Source organism: Rhinopithecus bieti, unplaced genomic scaffold (assembly GCF_001698545.2).
Source record: "Rhinopithecus bieti isolate Rb0 unplaced genomic scaffold, ASM169854v2 scaffold_3856, whole genome shotgun sequence".
NCBI lineage: Eukaryota > Metazoa > Chordata > Mammalia > Primates > Cercopithecidae > Rhinopithecus > Rhinopithecus bieti.
This window is the reverse complement of record NW_016804410.1, coordinates 1,784,846-1,801,781: the sequence shown is the minus strand read 5'-3', so window position 1 is coordinate 1,801,781 and position 16,936 is coordinate 1,784,846. Positions and strand designations below refer to the sequence as shown.

At 37.9% G+C, this 16,936-nt stretch overlaps 1 protein-coding gene across 9 annotated transcripts in view; it reads right to left on the bottom strand.

The window, feature by feature from the left end:
• EPB41L3 (erythrocyte membrane protein band 4.1 like 3) overlaps positions 1 to 16,936 on the bottom strand; it is a 153,687-nt gene that overhangs the window by 53,743 nt on the left and 83,008 nt on the right. The gene's annotated exons all lie outside the window — the stretch shown is intronic.

Genomic DNA, 16,936 nt, shown 5'->3' with positions numbered 1-16,936 from the left:
AAATAGAAGCAACTGGGGAAAATAATGTGATGCTTGGAAGCCTAAATATGTGAAATATAAAAATCCTGAGAGTGAAAGAGTATAAAACAAACCAACAAAAGCCATATTGCAGAGTGCCCTAACTCAATTATCTAGATTTGGAGTCCTCAACCCCTGGGCCGTGGATGGGTACTGGTCCACGGTCTGTTAGGAACAGGGCTGCACAGCAAGAGGTGGGTGGCAGGCGAGCAAGCATTACCACCCGAGCTCTGCCTCCTGTCAGATCAGTGGCAAAATTTGATTCTCATAGGAGTGCGAACCCTATTGTGAACTGTGCATGCAAGGGATCTAGGTTGCGTGCACCTTAGAGAATCTAATGCCTGATGATCTGAGGTGGATCAGTTTCATCCCAAAACCATCCTCCACCCCAGTCCATGGAAAAAAATGGTCTTCCATGAAACTGGTCCCTGGTGCCAAAAAGGTGGGGGATTGCAGCTCTATGAGATAAACTTGAGAGCCTGAGAAGAATTAACCCTGCTCCTTGTCTTAGGCAGACTCTCACTTAAAACTTTCTATCCCAAATCTTTACTTAGAAATTCTAAGGACCACTTTCTAAAATCCATTAAACAAATTTCATTATTTTTGTTTTGTTTTCCTTTTGTCACCAATTTCAGTTTGTACAGAGTTTTTCTCAACTTTTTTAGAGCAAATCCTTATTAAACATAACAAAATATTAAGTTTAAAGAATACTTGAGCTATCATATATAAATACAAAATAGAGATATATGAGTTATATTTCTGACCACCAAGCAGGCATCTGGAGAAAAAGGTAGTCATTTGGAAAAAAATTCATCGGCTTAATTTATTGTGACATATCATTTTTTCATCTTATCGTTCAAAGGCCTTTAAACATAGTCATGAAGTCTGTGATGAATTAACTGGCAACAAATAAACTAAACTAGTTTTTTATTAGTGCACTACTAACATTTTACATCTAATACATTAAGCATATGTCTTTAAGATTTAATGTAATACCAATGAGAAATATGAAAACTGATCAACTATGTCTATGCCAAAATAATAAGCATTCAAAAGACCTGTGACTCGTGTGTTGTGTTACTATGCAGCTGTAATTATCCTGAAAGCAATTACTCAGTCCCCTCAAGCATGACTATTTAGGAGAAAAGGCAAATTTATGATAGAAAAGTAGGCCTAAATCATAGCTAGCTAAATAATCAATGATGTATTTGGAAAAAACAGTTCCATAAAATATTATGAAAATAAATTACTTGTTAGCAAAACTACATAACATTGCACATCGGCTATGAATAAATATTACAATGAAGCCCCTGTTTGCTGGTTTAAATCATTTATTTATAAATAAAAGCATATTATTTCTGAATAATCCTTCACAAATTATAAAGTTTTCACAAAAATGGGTTCTTCTGATGCTTCTATTGGTATGATCTGCTGTTCACAGATAAGAACAGAGGTTCAAAGCAGTTGGATGAGAGAGACAGACTTATATGATGACCTGGGAAGTGATTTTAGAATCAGGTAAACCTGGGCTTGAATCTTCAGGATGTCCCTTGCAGCTATGTAAAATGGGTATTACACTACTTGCTTCTTTGGGATGGACGACATTAAAATCAAATAATGTATTCAAACGTGGTCTAGTGGTGGCATATTTATTAAGCATTCTATAGATGTCAGCCATTATTATAGCCTGGTGGCTGACAAATGGTAGAATAACTAAAGTAGAGCAGATTATTATGCATGTTTTATATAGGAGTACATATCCAACTCCTGGTGGCGCCAATAAGCAGCTTTATAATTAACATGTCCCACTCTTTAGATATCAAATGCCTACTTACTACCTAATTGCTTTAGCTTGACCCCTTTTTTTTTTTTTTTTTTTTTTTTTTTTTTTTTTTTTTTTACCTACATACACACAACATAGAAAATATATATCAGTGTCTGGCCAAATAATTTCTCAATGAGTAAACAAAACCAAAACAAATGCAAACACAAAACTTTTCTCTACAAGGCTTCACAGGACCCTATGTCTCCTATATTCTCTGACCCAAGAGACCGCAGCCAGTTCTCAACGGAGGAATCATTTCTGAATATGCTGCAGGCTGCCCTGGTCATAGTTACAATTCGCCACTTTCTGGCTGCTGTGTTCTTTCCTTTGCCTAACAAGAGACACGGGTTAGCTCAAGCACAGACTGTTAATGCTAACTGGCTCTCACTTTTCTGGTTCCTCGCAATTTGATTTCTATTAATGAGTCCCACCTTTCTCCTAAATAGACCAGACCTTTTCTTACTGAGTATTTTAAACATATTTTAAACCCTAGTTTTAAAGACAATGACATACTAGTCCACACTGGAGATTTTTTTTTCCTAGCCCTTAGAGCTGAGACCAGTTGTCTGATATCAACTGTAGATGGTTATATCATGGGATGGAAGCAATGAAATTCTGACCTGTTAAACATAAGCATGGCCACCAACCAACTGGGTGACTCTGGAAAAGGCTTTTAAGTTATTTGGGCCTCCATTTTCTCATCCTTGAGTGGGGATGTAAGATTCTACTGGGCAAGATGTTTATGGGCTTGAGGCTCTTACTGGGCTTCCTTTTGCAAACCACTAATGGATTGAGGCACTCTCTCCCATAGCACCCAGAGCGGGCATCAGCATCCTTCTACACATCATGATGAGAAAGATGCTGCCAATGGATGGAGGTGGGACATGACATGAAACTTATTTTCCAGCCCTGGACTGGATCCCTTCTCTCCCAACTCTAAAAGTTTCTTGATTCTTCTAACCCAGATGATTTTTTTTCTAGCATATTATTCAACTTTCCAAGTCAACTAATTCTACTTGTTGATATCTGCATGTACCTGCAGGTAATAATGTTTATCATATGACTAAATCTCAACAATCAATCAGACTGGAAATTTTGGAAAAATTATGTTTATTATGGTTTCAAAGACATGTTGTTCATTAAGTAATCAAATCTAGGTATCTTACTATCATTGGGTGTGGTTACATGCTACACTATGAGTCAAGAACTGAGTAATTAAAAAAAAAATAGATAGAGGTATTCTAAACTAATGGATAATTTAACTAATCAGAAAAGACTGAGATTTTAGTCTTACAGTTCTTTGTGAGTGGTTAAATCATCTCTGACTCAAAAGCATTCAGTTTGTGTATAGTATTCAGTATGATGTCATCCCCAAAACGTGATTTTACTTTCCTAGAGTAACAAACCAATGGTAGCTTGCCCTCTTCTTAAAACTTCCCCTGACAAACTGCATTTCTGTTTCTGATAAGGTAAACGGACATACCGCAGTCCGACAATCAGGAAAGCTTTAAAGGAAATATCCTAAAAATGGCATATCTCCAAGCAACAAGTTTCATAACTTTTACATTTTTTCTTTAATTAAAACTTTTCCAAATTGATTCTTGAAATCGTTGGGTGTTAGGAGATGTTTGTCAAAAGAGAACTTAAAGAGAATGAAAAGGTAAGCCAGAGACTGGCTGAAAATATTTGCAAAACACATATCTGATAAAGAACTGGTACCCAAGACATACAAAGTACTCTTCAAACACAATACGAAAACAACCCAATTTAAAAATGGGCAAAATATCTGAACTGACACCTTACCAAAGATATACAGAGAGCAAATAAGCATACGAAAAGATGTTCCACATCAAATGTCATTAGAGAACTGCAAATTAAGACAGCAGTGAGATAGCTCCACACGTATGTCAGAATGGCTAAAGTCCAGAACAATAAAAATACCAAGCGCTGGTGAGGATGTGGAGCCACAGGAACTCTTACTCATTGTTGACAAGACTGCGAAATGGTAGAGCTGCTCTGGAAGACAGTTTGGCAGTTTCTTACAAAACTAAACCTATTCTTGCAATATTCAACAATCATGCTCCTTGGTATCTACCCAAATGAGTTGAAAACTCATGTCCACTCAAAAACTTGCACACAAATGTTTATAACAGCTTTATTCATAATTGCCAAACCTTGGAAGCAACCAAGAAGTCCTTCTTTATGTGAATGAAGACACAAACTGTGGTGCATTCAGATAATGGAATAACGTTCACTGATAAAACAATGAGCTATCAAGATATTAAAGAACCTTAAATGCATACTGCTAGGTGAAAGAAGTTCATCTGAAATGAATGCATACTGTATGATTCCAGCTACAGTAGTCTCCCGTTATCTATGGGATTTTATGTTCCAAGGCCCCGAGTGGATGCCTAAAACTGCAGGTAGTAGTGAATGCTACGTATTCTGTTTCTTCCTATACATATATACTTTTGATAAAGTTTAATTTATAAAATAGGCACAGTAAAAGATTAACAATAACTGATAGTAAGATAGAATAATTACAAAATAAACTGTAATAAAAGTTATGCGAGTATGGTCTCTATCTCTCCCTCAAAATATCTTACTGTACTGAACTCACCTGCTTTCAGACAGTGACTGTGGGTAAGTGAAACTGTGGAGAACGGTATGGGGAAGTGAGACTGCAGATAATGGGTGGGGGGGACTACTGTACATATCATCCTGGAAAAGGCAAAACTAAGGGAAAAAGGCAAAACTTAAGGCAAAAAGACCAATGGTTGCCAAGGGTTTGGGGGTGGGGAGCGATGAACAGGTGGCTAACAGGGGATGTGGGGGACAATGAAACGGTCCATTATCTGTATGATCATGAAATGGTGAAAGCATGACATTGTATATTTGTCAAAACCCACAGGATGAACAGCACAAAGAATAAACTGTAATGTAAACTATGGACTTCAGTCAACAATACTGTGTCAATATTGGCTTATCAGTTAACAAATGTGCCACACTAATGCAAAATGTTAAAAATAGGGGATCCTTCCTGTAAGAAATAGCAAAAAATAAAAATAGGGAAACGGGGGGGTGAGGGGAAGACTGTGAGGGGTATATAGGAACTCTGTGCTTTCTGCTCAAGTTTTCTATAAACCTAAAACTGCTCCAGAAAATACATCTACTAATTAAAAGAGAAAGACTGACAAAAGTACATTCTTAGTTTAAATTGTTAATAACATAATTACTTAAGAAACTTAGCTAAAAAAAAAAAAAAAAAAAGGTTAAGCTCCAAATGATGGTACTTTCATCATGAGTAAATACAAACTTAAAATTTTAATTGAATCAACATTTTAGAAAATTCAAAACTTAACCTGATAATTCCCCACTTATCTTGGTTTTCCCCTTGAAATTAACTTGCCTAAGAAACTCGGTCATTTGCTTGTGGAGTTCTTTCAGTGTAGATTCTGCTGTTTGCATCTTTATGGTGTAATTTACCAGCTCTCCCAGTCTCCTGAATGGCCCCTAAACTGGGAGTTACATCTAGAAGCTTCGTCAGGTTCTGCTTTCTTTTTCATAAATGATACTTCATAAGGAGGCATTACATGACTGCTTGATGTTTTTTTAAATGTGTGATATTAGCAGCCACTGATGATCATTGTCCTATACCATTCATTCCAGACTGCAAAATGGTGATATTCTAATCTGAATCATTTCTTCTCCATTTATTAACTGGAGCATGTTTATAAAGAGGTATTTCTTTTTGTCAAAACTATTTGTTTACCCAGTGACACAGTTTAAGTAAGAAAATGAAGATAAATGCTTGTTTCTCTCCCTTGATCCATTTTCAAGATAATGAGTTGGCTCCCTAGCATCACCCAACGTCACCAATTAGATCTTTTGGCTTCATACTATCATGATGAACTCATTGAGTTAAACAGTTCTGATGTGTTTCAATCCATCTCAGGCATTACCCATAATGACGCTCTCAATGTCCCACATGTTCTGCTTTGCCTGTTAGGTCCTCTCGTCCTTCAAGAGGTTTCTCCAGTACCAACTTTCTGAAGCATTTCCTGTCTTCCCAGACAAATGTGATTTCTCTCTCCTTTGGACTTTGTAGCGCTTTATGGCTGCACTCTCTATATCCTGCCTTACATCCCAGCTGTGTCTCTGGGCACTCACGTCATATCCCTGACCGTAAAGACATTTGCAATGGCATTGGGCCTCCTGCATGTCATATTTCACGGGGTCTCTTTTTTTTTGTCAAATTCCATTAAGAGATTAAAACAATAACTTGATGAAACTTTACAAAAGTATTTTTCTTACTAGCAAGCCATAAGCAATGACACAGAAGCAATGTTTTCAACTAGTGGTTTTCAACAGTGGATCCTGGGGGCACTTAAAACATGTCAGTGTCCAGGCCCCTACCTCAGGTCAATTACATTGGAATTTCTGAAGTTGGACCAAGGCATCCGCTTTTTGTTTTGCTTTGATGGAGTCTCACTCTGTTGCCCAGGCTGGAGTGCGGTGACATGATCTCAGCTCACTGCAACCTCTGCCTTCTGGGTTCAAGTGATTCGCCTGCTTCAGCCTCCCGAGTAGCTGGGATTACAGCTGCCCGCCACCAGGTCTAGCTAATTTTTGTATTTTTAGTAGAGACATGGTTTCGGCACTTTTAGTTGAGACGTGGTCACTCAAACTCCCTGACCTCAAGTGATCCATCCACCTTGGGCTCCAATCTTTTTTAAAGATTCCCAGGTAATGCATGCTGGTATGCTGATATGGCTGAACAGTCACTTTATATTAAAATGTGTTTGCAACTTATAAATTTTTAAATATGAGGACTCTAAAGACATTTTACGTTTTTGGGGGGAAGTATGTAGCTTTTTCAGATTTAGTCTAAGCTAAATTAAATTCATAGTTGCATTATAGTAAAATTGGTTTACACAGACACATGTGCCTAAAATCCATTTTTTTTTTTTTAGCGGCAGGGTCTCACTCTGTCACCCTAGAGTACGGGGGTGCAATCATAGCTTATTGCAGCCTCGACCTCCTGGGCTCAAGTAATCCTCCCACCCCAGTTAGCATACAGGCATGTAACATCATTTCCGGCAAATCTTATAAAAATGCTTTTGTAGAGATGGGGTCTTTCTATTGTTGACCCAGGCTTAAAAATCTGAAGACATTCATTCCAACACATTTTCCTGAAAATAAAAGTTCTCAGGAAATGATAAACCAGTCAAATGCTAAAATAAAATGACATAAATCAGAAATAATAAACCACTAAACTGTGGAAAGAAACACAAAAACACTAACTTTCATTTAAAACTATGAATACAACATAAGAAAAATAGAAATGTTTAGAAATTTGTGTTTTTTTTAAGAAACAGGGAGACACTTTCCCTTTGTATAGTTAAAATATACTTTTACTCAAGATCCTGTTACATTACTAAAGAATGACCCTTAGTACATTAATAAATGTCTTGATCTCCTCTTTAGAGCCAGGAGCATTCACATCTTCCCTAGCAGGTAACTGGGGTGACTGACAGGTACAAACACCTGCCACTGAACCCAGGGAGGACAACTCTCCTTGGCACAGCTTTCTCCAAAATGGGCATTGCTTCCATTCCTGAATCCTTATAAATCATCTCTTAATCTGCGCCCAAGACAATGAGTGCAAAAAGCAGGAAGACACAAATTGCGTCAAGTTTCAGCACCGGACTACAACATAATAGGTTTTTTCCTTCACTCTTACAAAGCTATGAATCAGCCTGAGTGAAGTCCTCTTCTGGCACAGCTGAAATTAGAGAAATCTGTCAAGTCAAAAACTGTCTTTTAGCCTTAGAAGACAGGGTACAGTTATCTATCTGAAGCTGTATAATCACGAAGAGAAGGAGGAGAACAAGTTGTTTTGCTTGAGAACTGGAGCTAAGCAGCAGTCCCTGCTGCTCAGGAAGGAATGGGGCTCCTGCATCAGAAGGTGTGTGTGTCGGCAATGCTCTTCAGGATGCACACATGCGTTTCTTTAGACAATAACGTTGAAAAATGAAAATAAAAAAGCCTCCTGCCTATGCTGGCTTAGGCTCAAATCCACTTGTGTTACTACAAGAAATTATGGAGGGCTATGATATTGAAAATTTCCAGCAAAACTGATGCTTCTGTATCCTTATTTGAGGGGCTGTCTACAACCCAAGTACTTCATTCTCTCCATCACCTATCTTCCTCACACAGACCCCTGATTTTCTTTTGGAAGTTATATTCCTTCATGAGTGTAGTATTTTGTGAAGTCCTATTTCTGCTCCCTGAGGACGGAAAACTGCTTGCCCTTTTTACTGCCCGGGTACGGTGTCCTGAACACAGCAGGCATTCGATCTATGTGTCTAAGAAGTGCTACTGACAGGAATTTGAAGAAATAATTTTTTCTCACATTATTTTGGACGAATCTAACAAAACGTCATCTTTTTCCCCCCATGCTTCCTGCCCTAATTGCGTTTTTTCCTCCCTGAATGCCTTTTCATTTTCCTTACATTTAAAGGTCACTCGGACTTGTCTTTATTTCTAAATGACTGCACTACCATTTACCTCAAAGATGGAGCCTCTGAAGGGCTCACCAAACTCTCTGGGCCACAGTCCAAATCAGACACCTGGACTCTGCGTAAGTCACCTTTCCTGGACTTCCTTTTTTCCTAATGCATTCTTGATAGAAAAATACTCTATAACATTGCCTTGAAATTTAAGTGGAGAGTGGTTTTGTTTTGTTTTGTTTTAAATCCATACTTGGAAAATGCCAAAGGGCCATAGTCAAACCCAGGAACAAAAGATGGTGGTGTCTGGTCTGGGACAACAGAGCCCATAAAGCCTGAGAAAGGGCTGGAGCTGGGAAGCCCTAAGAAGAAAGATAAAGCACCAGCTATCCTCTGTGCATCTCCTGTCTTTTTGGGCTTTTTGTCTCAAGTGTACGTGCAATGCCATGTTTAATAAGCATGGAAAGTCCATTATCCACATCCATTCTCAAGAGGCAGGACTTAATGGGATCTTTCAGCCTATGTACTAACCCCAAATGTGATCCAGGCAGCATATTCACAGACGGCTGATGTGAGAGGCAGAGATCACATTTCTTCTCTCTAGATGGCACATATATTGTCAGTCCTTTCTTTAAATTCATGAGCAATCAGCTCTTCAGAAAACCATGAGGGTAACTTCTTTCAAACATTCGTCAGTCAATCAACAATTGTTCTGTCACATTCTCATTTAATCAAGTTAGCAATAATGATCTGGAGCCTTCTGTTAAACATAGGAATATGAAACTATTTCCTGGTCTTGGTAAGTTTATAAATAAAACAGTGAACATATGTGTTTAATTTCCAGTTCTAAATTATCTACAGATGAGAATTCATCTGGCATTATTTAAACACCTTTAAGATAGATATTCCTACCCACTGAAAGTTTGTCTTCCCATTATTCAAGTACAGTATTATTAGACAGTCCCGAGGCTGGACTCTAGTTCTACAACTAATCAGCTCTGTGATGTTAGACAAGTTATTTAAACCTCTCTGAGCTTCATTGTTTTCATTATAAAATGGAAATAATAAGGGTACTTATGCATAGGATTGTTGCATTAAGATAAAACACTGGAACGTACATTGCCTACCTTATGGGAAGCGTGAGCAATAAACGTGGGTGATTATTATTAGACCTTTTTGATAAGGAGCCTGATAAATTTAAGGTTTCCAATGCTGAATTTGGAATAGAGACTGATGTACTATTAAAATCCTATTTATTCTACAATGAAATCATAGAAAACAATTCATACCATTACTCTTATGAAAAACAAATCCCTTCTCTTTATATAGGTGAAACTGGGAAATTATTTAAAAATAGTATTGATATTAGTAAACTCAGTCTACATTCAATTCTTCTTCATAAACACACACTCACAGAACAGTTTTAAATACATATTGCGTATACTGGCACATTTTGGTATTATACATTGTAAGCCAAAACATAAGATAGTGAAATAGTATCATATATATGGCATACAGCAATGCCCAAACTAGATTGAGCTGTTCACATGCAGTACAGTTGACCTATGTTTTGACTTAGATTCAGTGCACAAACACTTCAAACACATACATGACAAAAGTACCTTCCTACATATTAAGCCCATCTACCTTTCTTTAAAGGCACTTTTATTTTTTAATCAGCTACAATTGGTTCCTGCCTTCATTTGTTGTTGTAATTTCAGTCTCTATTTGAAACCAGGCTTTTGCACTCAGAGATGTGCACTGTGGTAGATGATAAAGCATGCTTCTTGGCTAGCAAAAACGTCGGGCTTGATTTTTTGCAAAGAGTTTCACATCACACATATGAGATGTTGGCAGCAAAGTGTCAGACAACATTTCCTGCTGTTAATCTGCTAAGGATTCAGGTCACTAAGCCAATGCATGCAAAATGAATGCAGAAAAAGAAGTCTAAGAAGGAGGAACGTTTGAAACAGACACATACTTAAACTTGAATCACATAATTATATTAGCTAATTCTGAATGACGTGAAACTTTGAGAATTTTCCTGTGAGAGGAAGTACTTAATGTCTTTTGTAAGAATTCTCAAAAAAAAAAAAAAAAAAAAAAAAAACCCAAACAAACAAAACTTGAATTGTGATTTATAATCCATTTGGTCAAATGAAGAGCTATATGCAATTCAAATATTGACAATAAAAACACCACTTTCAATAATACGAATTTAATGACTATGAATTTGTAGCACTGTCACTTTTCAATTCTATAAGGCATTGATAAGCAAAACAACATAAGAATAATATTGTCATTGCTTTAAAAAAGTGTGTACTAAGTGAATCTGTGTCCTTTTCTGTCCATCAACTATCTAAGCCTATATTAGTAGGGCAAAGCTGAGAATAAATAGAAAGAGAAAGAATGTCAAGGTTATTATATAAACTACCAGTGTATTTAAAAATGTAACAATGTATCATTTTACCAGTTAAATATAAATGTTTAAATTAAAATGATATTGTAATCTATGTAAGACCTGTAATGAAATGTAAATAAGTGGTTAAAAAAACAGGACATGCTCACACTGTAAATGATGCTTAGTTCAGTCTTGTCTGCACTTGAACATATCATATTTTAGATGAGTATTTAAAGTCCAGTAGATAGGGGAAGAAAAAACCTTTTCAATCATTAAATATTTTGATTCTGTATACTTTTTGTTTTTCGTTTCTGATACATGTAATACCCTGTTTGAGCCACTGAGGGGTATAGTTGGGTCTACACGTCAAAGGTCAGTATTGTTTTCTAACACTCCTCTGTCAGGGCATCCTGGCTTAATACTGCGTGAACCCACAATCCCGGAAAGCCAGTGCTAATCCTCTTTGCCCAGTCGTTCCCACTCCTGTAACAGGGGGAGGGAGGAAGCTGCTGAACCCTGCTAAGAAGATGGGAGGCCTGGTCTAATTGGAGAACCAGACCAGGCAGGCCCTGTCTTCTGGGCTCAGCAGAGTGAGAAGCTGGAGCAGCAGGGAGGCACGCTCACTGCAGCGATCCCATGGCTCAGCAGCCTCCAAGGAATGGTAGCCACTGCTCCTTCCCCAATCTCAGATGACTATTTCTTTAAGTTTTGTGGTTACAATCTGTAAAACATATGAGTAGCATTTGCAAATGGTAGTAAATAACAATTGCATAAAAACTGAAACCATAAGGCAAACTGAACTCTCAAAATGGCTTCAAGCAAAAGTAAAAGATTACATAGGCTTTTAGACTGCACTGCTTTTTCTCTGCTTGTGATAAGGCAATTGTCTTTCCTGGAGCTTATCTGCCCTCGGGGCTGAACTTGAGTAAGGCTGAGCACTGAGAGGCTTTTTTGGAAGTCTTGCTGATCCTATAAACCAGCTCTCCTTGCTTTCATCTGGTGGAACAAGTCGTCTCAGATGGCACAGTGGGCAGTGAAGTGAAAATTTAGGGAGGTTATCCCTGAGACTGTATCATTTATTTTAACTTCTGTTTTACCATTGAAAAGGAAAACAAACAAACAAACAAACCACGGATCTCAGGGAGAAGAAAGCTATATGACAAGATCATGGTTTAGCTATCAGATTCAGTAGCGAGAGATGCTTCTGGGACACAGACAGCAAAAGCCTAACTGTGGGAAGTCCCTGCAGGGGCCTCCCAGGCTTGCCTGCCTCTGTGGCTTCCCTGCTATCTCACCTCTTCCCCTCCCAGCCTCTCTCCTACAAACAGGAGACTGCACACACACCTCCACGCCCTGAAGCCTTCTACCCACTCATCCTTCTCTCTACCACTCAAGCACCCCTTCCTCAGGATTCCACCCCTGAACTGCAGGACTAGGTTAAATCTCAGGGAAGATGTTTTTATAGCTCCTGCGTTGCCACTGTCAGGGGGGCACTTTTATTTTTGTATTAGAATTTGAGTCGTGGTTGCCGTAGCCTACCCATAAGCCATTTCCACTCACCACTGTATTCTTACAGTGTCAGGCATTGAGCAGAAACATTTTTTTGAAAATATCAAAGAAAATCAAGCTAAATAAATGCATCTGGGGTTCATTTCCTGCTTTAAAACTCTTCAACAACTGCTCTAATCTTTGAAATTTGTTCATGACCAATTTGTTTATATTTCTCTGCCATGCGGGTATAATCTTCTCTGGCTAGAACTACAGTGTTGAATTTTACCCCATTTTGTAAAAGAGAATACTTTATTCCCACAAATGAAAAACCTGTTAGTTTTTTAATGTTCCACCTCAAATGTCATATAAAGGTTAACTTCCTGATAAACTTCTCAAGTTTCCCCCAAGGAGTAAGTGGTCTGAAACTGTGGTTTGACTCTATTACTTTGATTTGATACACATTTTATCCTTCACAAAATAGAAAAATACAGGATGGATCATGGTTTCTAAGGAGAGGTCTTGGCTACACTGTATTAGGCCACACGAATTGCCCAGTTATCAACACACCTGGATCTGGACACCAACTGATTAGTGGGTGTGGTCATCTGATGAATGCAGATGGCAGTTCCGGGCATGGTAGGGGGATGTGTCTCGGATTCTCTCCTCAAAACTTTAAACTCCTGGATAACTAGGAAAATATTCTCTCCCCTATCTAACTATAGAAACAAACATGGGAATAACAGTTTGGAGTATCAACTATTAAATCTGTAATTGGTCTTGTACCTAAAAACTGTTCTAAAACTGACAGTGACATTTTTGTAGCAGTCAGCATATTTAATGGACTAAAATGGACTAACAGTTAATAATCCTATAAATGAAATGAACTAATGGACACATGTGGGCACATATTTTGCTTTGAGGTTATCTTGAAGACTACAGAAAAAATTACATTGCTCAAGCTTAAATGTCCTATGAGTGCTTTAAAGTTTTTATGGGTTAAAATTATTGAAGTCATGCTCTATAAAGTACAGTTCTGGGATCCTGAGTATCCCTTTGTCTCTAAAATGGCCTAGATCCAAATTTTTGAGGTATATTTTAACCTCAGGCACTTCTGTGAACCATGTCCTTGCAGAAGGAGGGTGATACTCTCTTTGTGAATATGTTCTAGTCAAATCCTCACCTCTCATGAGAAGATGCCCATCATCTCTAGCGCTGATATTTTAAAATACAGCTCTGAGTCCAGGCGTGGTAGAGCATGTCTTTAGTCCCAACGACTCAAGTGGCTGAGGAAAGAGGATTGCCTGGTCCCAGGAATTGGAGTACAGCCTGGGCAACAAAGTAAGACCCCATTTCGAAAATAAGCAAACAAATATATAGCTCTGAAATATTGCCTAGATATTGTAACTATATTGATCCCATTCATTGGCTTCTAGTAGGAAGCCAATTAATTTGTGTATTGACAGCCTAATGTCTACTGGTCTCTCTCTTTTTTTTTTTTTGAAGGCCTTATCAGATTTATTATGAATTATTAATTTTTGACTTTTGCTTCTTGTTTAAGTTTTCTAACTTAGTGTTGGGCACATCCATAACTTAACTATAACCTTGGTAGTTGTTTTAGATCTTTTTGAAGATAAAAGATAAAATAAATGTATTTTAAATCTCTCATTAATTAAAATTAAAATTTCTGGTTATATAAAGGAAGTTCTTAATCTGTATCTATTGAATGAGAATGTAAATTTTAAGCTGCCATCCTCTTACGGAAATAAATTCAGAAATTATGTATTCCTGGGGATATTCTGATTTCTCTTCTGCTAATAATATCAGTGTGTAACAGACATACATATGCATTTGATTATACATGACGCACACACCAAATGAATGCAATCAAAATGTATACTTTTTTTCTAAAATAAACTACCTATTATCATAGACTCATAAGGAAGGAAAGACTGCAGACTATACAAAATTATCTCTAGAAGATGATTTTAAATTTCTTATTTTTAAACTTTTATTTTAGAGTTGGGGTACATGTGCAGATGTTATATTGGGATACTGCATGATGCTGAGGTTTGGGGTACAGTTGATCTTGTTGCCCAGGTAGTGAGCATAGTACCCAATAGGTCATTTTCAGTCCTTTCCCTGACCCTCTCTCCCTCATTTTGGAGTTCCCAGTGTCTATGTCCCTATTTTTGTGTGCACGTATATACCCAATGTTTAGTTCCCACTTATAAATGAGATTGTGCAGCATTTGGTTTTCTGTTCCTCATTAGTTTGCTGAGGATAATCACTGGCTGCTTTTCTCTGCTGACTGGCTCAGCAGGTTCATGGCTGCTACATATGAGTGGCCTCTCACTTGGGTTCTCTAAGTAATGGTCCTCAGGGAGATGGCTGGGAAACAGCACACTGCAGGCCCAACCCATCTTCTGTGACAGTCCCACCATCTAAACTTGTTAGGGAAGGAACTAGAAAGCCCATTTTGGCCCCATGTCCATTCCACATTCTCTAGTTTTATCCATACCAAAATTCCTGTGTCTAAAAAATGTGACATATAAACACATAGATATGTATATGTACATATTTGCACATATGTGTGTGTGGATGTGGTATGTGTACTAAACATAACAAGTTGCATCTCACATACATAACGAGGAGCATAATCTCAAACTGATGAATCATTACTTAATGCTCATTAAAGGTTTGCTTGAGAGGAAGAACGATCACTGAGATGTTTCTGACGGCTGTTCACAGTCCACTCCTTGAATAAGCTTTCAGAGAGCTGCAGCAGAGTTTCTCTTAAACTGGCTCTGGAATAAACTCGCTCCTTTTCACCTACCAAGTAGTTTTTGTGGCATGGACACTGGCTCGAGGCTTTCTCCTCTGTGCCTGTTAGAGATCTCAGAACATGCCTTTTGTGGACTAACCTCAAGCCTGGCTTCTTACTCTCATTTTCTCTTGGTCTGCTTTCTACGTATTTATTTTCTCTTCATTATGTTGGGTACATTTACGTAAAACAGCCTAAGTCCTTGCTAGAACATGGGGTTTAAATAACGGAAATCCGAAGTTAAAGTAAAATTCAGTTTTGAAATACTACATTTCCAATTTTAGTGGTGGTGTTTTATTGTTTTTCCCCTATCACGAGGAATTCGCAATCATCATACTATTAAAGAAAGCTCTGTAAGTCGTGATGTCTGGGCAGTATTTTTTCTAAAGGAATAACTGGAGACATTAACCAAGCATTTTGCTTGGGGTAATCATTTACAACCATTCATGTGTTTTACAAGCTCAGTCTAATGGCATTTCCCTAAAGAATGTGGTGCCTTTTTAGTGACTTTATTTGCTGTCACCATGGCATTCCATAAAAAATAACAAGTCTCTGTATTCCTTCCAGTTTTCCAAACACCATAACAAGAACCAATTCCTTACACTGCCTGTGCATCTGCACACCATCACTCATGTCTATAAGCACCAGCAGGGAAAATGAGGTGCATTCCTAAGTGCGAATTGGACTTAGAATTTTCTCATGTGCTTATTAGAAAAGGATTCCAAATGTACATACAAGTTAAACACAGCTGTCTGTCACGCTGAACAGACACACTCTTACACAACAAAGGTATCTTGTTTATTGACAAGAAGAAACCTGCACCAATCAAAGCATTTCGTGAATTAATATCTAATCTGGTCATTTTGGTTTGCCTACGGTAGACTCATCCTCGACCTAGATTATAGGAAACAGTCACTAGGCAGTGCTAACAAAATTGGTCAGTCTTGCAAGAGAAGCAACAGGAAGATTCTAAATTCCATTTATCTGGAAAGAAAATATCCACAATAGTCATCTGACAAGGGAAATCATGACAGCAAGTTCTAGGAAGCTAACTTTATTGATGGAAATGCTATTTGTTCCAACAAAAACTCCCACAACTGGAAGTCTGTGACCCCTGAGAGAACAAATAAACAAAAAGCTTAAGGTGCACTGGCTGGTCGATACAAGCCACAAAATGGAGGAGAAAAAAAGAATCCTTTGCCTCTCTGCTGTGCAGAGAGGGAGTGAGACCAACAGTTCAGCACCAGATGCCTCCTGCCAGGGCCAGAAGGTAAGAGCAGGGTATTATTACAGTCCCAAACTGGAAAAATGCTGGAGGCTACACTTAAAGGGTTTATTTTTTTTTTTTTTTCTAATTTCAGATAAACATTTAAGAGAACTTTCTGAATCACACCACTCTTCACACTTTTTAATAATGGTACCCTAAAAATCACAATTATGCGGTATGCTGATGTAAAGTTACTTCTAATATTTAAGGTGTCCAAAGAAGAATCAGGCATCAGTCATTCCTCATAAGCAACGTAATGTTATGGTTCTTACCACTTTGTATAGCTGAAATTCTAATGTATGAAAGACAGCAAAAGCCGAATTAAAGAAATAAAAGGGGAACTGGCAATGAACTGAAAGAAGGCACAGGAATCAATCAAAGAGCATGACAACACTCAATGATTTCCTCACAATGGTACCTTACGCACCCTTCCACTTCCTGTTTTCTAGTCCTTGCGTGGCACTTAGACAATTGTATCAGGATGCTTTTCTATGCACTCTCTCTTTTTGAACTGTCTGATGGACACTACTGCAATGTCCCCCAAGGGATCTGGTACTCCCAGTTCATAAGCTGGAACACGGTAAAAATGGAAAACAGGTTC